The sequence below is a fragment of the Aulonocara stuartgranti genome (assembly GCF_965226115.1).
Source record: "Aulonocara stuartgranti genome assembly, chromosome: 4".
NCBI classification, from domain to species: domain Eukaryota; kingdom Metazoa; phylum Chordata; class Actinopteri; order Cichliformes; family Cichlidae; genus Aulonocara; species Aulonocara stuartgranti.
In genome coordinates, this window is record NC_138942.1 from 19,916,873 (window position 1) to 19,924,463 (window position 7,591).

At 39.8% G+C, this 7,591-nt stretch overlaps 2 long non-coding RNA genes across 8 annotated transcripts; both read right to left on the bottom strand.

Annotated features, from left to right (window-relative positions):
• Positions 1-535: 535 nt before the first annotated feature.
• Positions 536-2,737, bottom strand: LOC309705087. Of its 7 annotated transcripts, none has more exons than XR_014276491.1 (5): positions 2,468-2,736; positions 2,058-2,366; positions 1,756-1,929; positions 959-1,629; positions 536-865 (listed from the first exon to the last, which is right to left on the bottom strand). It is a non-coding gene; the product is annotated as an uncharacterized lncRNA (long non-coding RNA). The 7 variants fall into 7 exon arrangements; XR_014276492.1 differs by having other exon boundaries at positions 1,705-1,929; XR_014276493.1 differs by having other exon boundaries at positions 959-1,179; positions 1,360-1,929.
• A 428-nt stretch (positions 2,738-3,165) lies between these two features.
• Positions 3,166-4,156, bottom strand: LOC309704278. Its single transcript, XR_014276182.1, has 2 exons — positions 4,080-4,156; positions 3,166-3,993 (listed from the first exon to the last, which is right to left on the bottom strand). It is a non-coding gene; the product is annotated as an uncharacterized lncRNA (long non-coding RNA).
• Positions 4,157-7,591: the final 3,435 nt, after the last annotated feature.

Consider the following 7,591-nt stretch of genomic DNA (forward strand, 5'->3'; position numbering starts at 1 on the left):
TTAGAGGTGTGAATCTTCATAAGTCACACGTTTCTTTTAGGATTATAATTAGGGCTGGGTATCGTCACTGATTTCTAGAATCGATTCAATTCCGATTCACAAGGTCCCGAATCGCTTCGATCCACGATTCGATTTAATTCTGGGAAATTTTGACAGTCAGAAATATAATTCAGATCAGTACATTTACATATTTTTGTATCAATAAAAAGGAAGTTGACACATGCAAGACTTTATCACAGGTGTGAGGTCACAGCAGATGCCTTTGTGTCAAAGTAGCTGAGAATAAAACACAGAAAAACATGAAGGTGATTTTCCTGGCCTGGGATTTTATAAAAATATTCTGCAGTACATCAAAAACGAAAGAAAACCATTAATCAACATATGAACATTACCTCTGACGTTACAGCGGTTTTATTAGAGACACGGCTAAGCGTTTTGCATTTTGAATAATTTTAAAAAGTTTAAATTTGTTCAGTATTGAACAGCAGAAATTAGGTTTTCTTTTCGGAAGAATGTAAAAGGGAAAAAAACAGCGGCCGACACATCAGTTATGGTGGCTTCAACAAGTGCTTCAGATGACTCATGTGTGACAACACAGGAATACGTAGACCTTTTGTCTTCAGTTTTGAATATGTTTAGTCTGCTGCTCACAGAGTAAGAGCTGCTCCCTGAGTATTTCCATTGAGGACTGTTAACGTCATGCATGGATGGGAGAGTCTGGCCATCTTCTTCCCAGTGCACTATGATGTTTGCAGGGAAAACTCCAGACACTAGGCAAATAAGCGTTAGGATGTCAGACACTGAAACTTCAGAGGCAGTTGGTTGCATTGTCTTCACTGTTGGCACACAAAGGTCTTGAAAAACACTAAAGGGACAGAACCATAAAAATATAGTCACAACCAGAGGAACATGAAGTTTAGAAAGAGCTGTAATATATTTGTTACCTTTCTAATATTACCTCTGGTTTTGCTTATATGGTCTTCATTGCCCTGATTGGAACATGGATGTTTTCCTTCACAAAACCCTTGTTTATCTGCATCCCAATTTTCTGCTGACACATTAAGGAAGCTCTGTTGAGTCTCTGTCCCATTGTTGTAACTCACTGCAGGATTAGTTAGGACATAACAGTCAGGAATTTTGTTGCCAGCTGATTTCCAGGTGATGGAGAAATCTTTAAGACTAGGGGCAACCAGAAGACAGATAACAGTCACGGGTCCTTTGTTCTCAGGCTGCTACAGTGATGATGGTCCCTGAACATGAACCCCAACTAGCTGTGAGGATGATGGAGGTACTCAAAAAAAAACAAAAAAAAAAAAACAATTCTTAATGTGTATCACAATAATAGTGTTTTCACTTTACCTGTACAGAGACTGACATTTCTTGTGATATTTTTATTCAGAGATCTGTCAGATACTGTGCAAGAAAAGATCTTTCCTGTTTCCCACTCAGAGTGATCAATTATAAGTTGGCTGGTCACTCCAGCATGTCCATCTACACTCATGCTGATATCAGTGGTTGTTGATCTTTGCTGAGACTCGTTAAACCATCTAATATGATCATTGAAGACCCATCCAGAGCATAAGAGTGTCTGTGATCTTGACTCCTTACTTTTGACCAGAAGAAGCTCCACTAAAGTGAGACAAATCAGGGCATGAATTAATCTATTTAACAGAAACCATAAAGGGAAGCAAGAGTAGCTTTTACCAAAAATATAGATGGTAGAGTTTGCTCTCCTCTGCATGTTAAATGCTTTACTTGCTTCCAGTTGTGTTTTACTCTCTGCACATTTTTTTCATTCGTGGCGCTCCATTAATCAGCCAGGAAATCATGGCATCAAAATGAGTGTGGACCCGACATGTTCCTTGCACATTAGAGTCTGACGCTTAAGTCTTAAACTTGGGAATCTCCACATGAATGACAGGTGAATTTCTGTGGAATTAAAGAAAAACATGCTAATTAATAAACTTTATCTTAAGACTGTTCTTAATTTGTTCAAGATATTCCTGCAAATGTGCATGTTGAATATGTGCTTTGAGACAGTAGCTGTACATACTCACTGTGACAAATGCTTATTGTCTTCTTATATTCAGTATAATTGTGATTAGCTTTGCAGGTAAAAGTTGATCCTTGTCCCCACACTGAGAGTTTGCTGCTCAGGCTGAAGGTTTTCTGCTCTGTCCCTTCACTTTGTAGCTTCGTTCTGCTTGGCTTCTTGTTTTGACTCAGTGGTGATTTGTCCTAAAACCACTCCAAAGCCAGTTCGTCTGGAAAAAAAGCCATTTAGCAGATGAGCCTTACTGGTGAGATTCCAAATTCCCAGTCCGAAACTGGGTACAATGTGATGTTTGGCGACACAATCCATGGCACTGAAATAAAGAAGAGATTAGTTTGATTTACATAACTCGTTCTAAATATCATGTGTGAACACAACAAGGAAAAACATTAATCTTATCTAAGTTATACATACCTTCAGATTCTGGTAAATGCAGAACTCTTCAATTTCAGTTGTCATTAAGTTATGTTAGAGTTGTACTTTTACATTGTTTAGTGTTGTTCAGCAAGGCGAAAATAGGGCAGGAAGTCTGTTGCACAGTTGTTATGCATGATAAGACAGAGTGATCAGGGCAAGCAGCAAGCGGAAGCATTGAGTAACAACCAGGTCTCAAAAAAGTACCAAAACACAGAAGTGAAAGAATGCAAAGAGCAACGGAGAATCACAAACAGCAGGTGTGAGGTGTGGTTATGCCAGTAAGAGAAACAAAGTGCACATTTAAATTCCTCATATCAGTTTGCATGTGCACCACATCCATATTTTCTTATCAATTTGCCAAAGATTTTAGTTCTCAAATCTTGTAATAATAGACTAAAATGCAACCAGTTTTAAAAGCTAACATTTTGCATTTTTGGTATCACATGGGCTGCTGATCCCAGCGCTGTGGATGTGGGTTGCCCTGTATTTATCTAATAATAACAACTTTTAATGCTTTTTTTTTTGGTTTACTATATTTTAAGCAGCTGTGTAAAGCATATGAATTATTCACTGTTGCTCTTTTCTCAGTGTTATTCTAGCAGCCACTGTCAATATCTGATCTAATATCTGATCTGATAAATTATTCTGTAAATCTGATGTGAAGTTTTTTACAGAAGAAAGATTGCCAAGTGTGATTAGCGTTTATGCCACATGCAGTTTATTTTTCTGAATCATGTGTGAGTTTTAAAACACTGCCTGAAAGTTTTTTGAGTTACACAGTTTGCAGTACCATTAAGACCCAATTTAGCTGCTCTCGCTTCTTGTCTTTGGAAATTTGTCACTCTACAGGTTATAAAAGGAGACGATGTAACACAAATACATCCCTCAGTAGATAACTCACGCAACAACAGTCTACAATGTTGAATCTTCTTGAATATCTCATTTTTACACTAACTAAAAGTTGGGATGAAGAAATTACCGTGTATTAATATTTACAAAAGTTCTGAAAATGAGAAAAACTAAAATACATAATTTTCTCTACTATACCAAACATTGATTATCAGATACATGTAAACAGGATAAAGACTATTGGATTTTGTACTGTTCAAGGAACTTCAGTTTGTAAATGTGAATTGAAGAATAAAATTTAGCTTTTTTTATTTATTCATTTTTGGTTTTCTGAGTTTTTGTACAGTGTTTCTTCCTCTTTTGTCACTGTGAGTCTCGAGCACAATAATAAACAGCAGAGTCTTCAGTCTTCAGGCTGTTCATCTGCAGATACACCTGCTGTCTGCTGTTGTCTCTGGAGATGGTAAACCGGCCTAGGACTAACTGAGAGTAGTATTTGCTACTACCAGCACTAACTTCGGCAACCCATTCCAGTACTTTCCCAGGAGTCTGTCTGACCCAGTGCATATCATAGCTGCTAAATGTGAATCCAGAGGCTGTGCAGGTCAGTCTGTGGGACTCTCCAGGCCTTGTAATGACTGGTTCAGATTCTGTCAGAGTCTGACCATCAACACCTGTCAAAACAAACAAGAACATTGTCACCTGCTGTGAGTTGGAAAATCATTAAAAGAAATTCAGCTCAAAATGACTGAAACTATACCTCCCCAGAACAGTAAGATAATCAGCAGTCTGGCCGATATGTCCATTATGTTAAACTGTGAGTTCACTCCTGTCATTCACACTTCAGTCACAAGAGTATTCTTTAAAACCATCCAAGTTTTGCATTAACTCCTCCCCACAGAAAGGATATAGTGTTCATCCTTTTTTTCTTCTGATCCCCTATTTTAAATTCGATTATCAACAAGTAGTTGCTACCGTAAAGAGAACACAAATCAACCAGCCACACAGATGTTCCAGTCATGTCTGGATTAATGAATGATTGTAGTTGTTTCTACATAGAAGTGCATTAAAACATATTTGTCTCAAGATTGTTGAAGTCTTCAGTCAAATCACGTACTATGCTCATCTTAACTGAAGCATGTTTTTTAATATTGTGAGTAGTGCATCACTGCCATATATACAGTTACTTCCTTTAACACTGATGACAACTTGAAAGCATCAGTGGTCCAAGAGCTCCTCCTGTGGTTTGTTAATGTTAGAGCTGTTTAGACACTGAATGGTTTTTGTTCAAGTCCACTAGTGTTTTGTGTCACTGTGAGTCTCTGGCACAGTAATACACAGCACTCTCTTCAATTTGCACATTCTGTCCAGTTAGAATCACTGTGTTCCTGGAGGAGTCGGTGGAAATGCTGAACTTGTTTCTGAGTAAAGGACTGTAGTGAGGTGTGCTTCCAAAAGCTGCTCTTCCAATCCACTCTAGTCCTTTTCCTGGAGCCTGTCTATTCCAGTGAGTCCAATAGCTGTGCACGGAATAAGACACCTTACAGGTGATGGTCAGAGGGTGACCTAAAAGCACACTCAAAGAGTCTGGTTGTGTCAGCTGTTCACACTTGACACCTGTTGAAAAAAGACGTGTTGTTGTAAATTATAACACAAGGAAGAAATGCTGGATATAACAAATCTACAGAGACTCACATCCAGCAGCTAAGAACACTAGCAGAGCTACAGACAACATATTGTTTGGTGTCTGTTGTGTTGTGAACTCTGCTTCACAATCTGATGTAAAGTTTTTATAACCCAGTAAGAGAGAAAACCTATGAGTTTGCATAGGATCATACACATCATAGCTGGTCTAACTGGAGCCAATCAAAGAGTGTGCGTGTTACGTCTGTTATGCACCTACTTAGACCTACATAGGTACATTTTTATTTCACAATTCAGTATAACAGTAGTGAAACAACTGATTGTTTCATTGCCTTTAATATATCTGAAAACAATATAGTATTAAGGATTTTGTATTAAGGATCAGTGGATTGATACATTAAAGTGCCTTTTTTCTTCTTTTTGTAGACCATCTAGTAATTAAAAAGAATATTAAATAATATAAATTTTACATGTTTTGGTATTATTTCAAAAATCTTAAAACCTTATAATTGCTTACTAATGCTCTGGCTTGCTGGGATAAACCAGTGGTAGATCATTTTACCCAAAAGTACTTATTATGAGTGGTTTTTAAACAGTTATCATTTTGCACATTTTAAATTCACATTTAAAATGTGCAAAAATCTGCAGAAATCTGCAGAAATCAAAAACTGAAATCAAAAACTGTTCACAACCAAATGTCACTGAGTATTGTGATATCACTGGTTATAATTTTATCACCAATATTATTCTAATTGTACTGTTTTTAACATGTTATGAACAAAAAATAAATAAAAACGTGACAAACAAATTGATTTAGCAAATACTAAATTTAGAATTCTTCACATTCTGGTACAATTAAAACATGGAGATGGATATTTGAATACTGTATTCCATAAAAGATGAAAGATGGCTCTGTTTTAGTTACTTCAAAATAAATAATAATTAATGGAACAATACATTTGTAATGAAAAGTGTAGAATATTATGACATTAACATGTCAGATATACTAAAACATTCTTAAAATTGACATTGTTTTATATATTAAAATTATTTTAAAAGTGTCATGGTCCTGGGTCATTTTGGCCCAGCGTTTTGTGTTTCCTTGAAGTTCATTTTTGTGCTTTGTGTTTATTCTGATTTTGTATTGGTTTAGGGTTGAACCTGTAGTTTGGTGTGTGTATTCAGCCCTACCTGTGTCTGTCCTTGGTGCTCTGTTCATGTCCCCGTGTTGTGTTGTAAATCAGTCTGTGTGTTCCTGCTTTACTTTGAAGGCTCATGTTCTGGATTTCCTATTCTATTTTGAAGGTCTGTGTCTGTTGTCATTGTGTTCAGCTTGTGTCCTCCGGTCCTCATGTGTATTAGGTTCAGCTGTTCTTCCCTCCTGTGTGTGATTACCTGATTACCTTGTGTGTGTATATTTAGTGGGTGTCGGTCTGTGTTCATTGTCGGCTCGTCTGCGTTCTATGGTGTTCCTGTCTCTGCGTCTCTCTGCCCCGCACCCCTTTTGTATGGTCTCAGGTTTGTCATTTAGTTCTCCCAGTTTAGGTTTCTTCAGTTGTTTTGTCATGCCTCAGTGCCTGTTTCTGCCATTGTCACTTTGTAAATAAACATCACTCGTATCATCAGTCACTGCTGCATTTTGGGTCCTCCCTTTCCTCCACACCACACGGCTCACTCCGCCAGCCGTGACAGTACGAGCCGACCAAACATGGACCCAGCAGCTTTGTCTGGAGAGAGCGACCTCGCACGCATCCGACGCCTGATGGACTGGGTAACCCACACCACCAACGCAAGGGCACAAGTGGTGGGGTTAAAAGCCATCGAAGCAATCCTGGAAGAAAATCCCTACCTCTGCCAGCTTAAGGGAGTTTCAGGCTTAATTTGCAACCTGCATAAAGCCCGGGGGGTGGTGCGAGCTCGGGAATCCACAGACTTTGTCCAGCAGCAGCGGATTACGGCCACCCCGGAACAGCCACGTCAGCTTCTCCCGCCGGAGGTTTTGCCCGGCCCGCCGGAGGTTTTGCCCGGCCCGCCGGAGGTTTTGCCCGGGAGGAAGCGACGATCGCGCCGTCGGCGCGTCACCCCACAGCCGGATATTGGAACTTCAGAACTGCCGGCCGTGGTGAGTGAGAAGGACCCTTTTTCTGTCTTGGACTGTGGAGCAGTTTATCCAGGGACTTTGTTTGGTGCAGCAGACGACAAGGAGAACTGTGTGTTGCTTGCTCATTCTCCTGCTGAGCTGTCTTTACCTCGTTTAGCTGCACAGCCGCAAGCAACTCGGACTCCGGTATCTCCGCTAGCCCAGTCATTCATGCCGTCTCCGTCTTCACAGACTCCCTCTGTACGGGAGGCTGCGCTTGTGCCTCCCATTTTTGACTCTTTTTTTATAGTACGTATTATTTGCAGAGAGACAAACACGTTAAAAATGCAATCGTTCCTCAACAGCTGGCTAGTTTAGAGACTGCTACTTGCTCCAGGGCCTCACCAGAGGTTAAGTTACAGCCCTCAGCTGACTCTGGACCCCTGGAGGCTAAGAACCCAGCTGAGAACTGCACCCGGCTGTCGCTGCCTGAGCAGGGTCGGTGCTCCGCGCAGCTGCAGTCTGTTTTGTCCCTGCCAGAGGCCCGT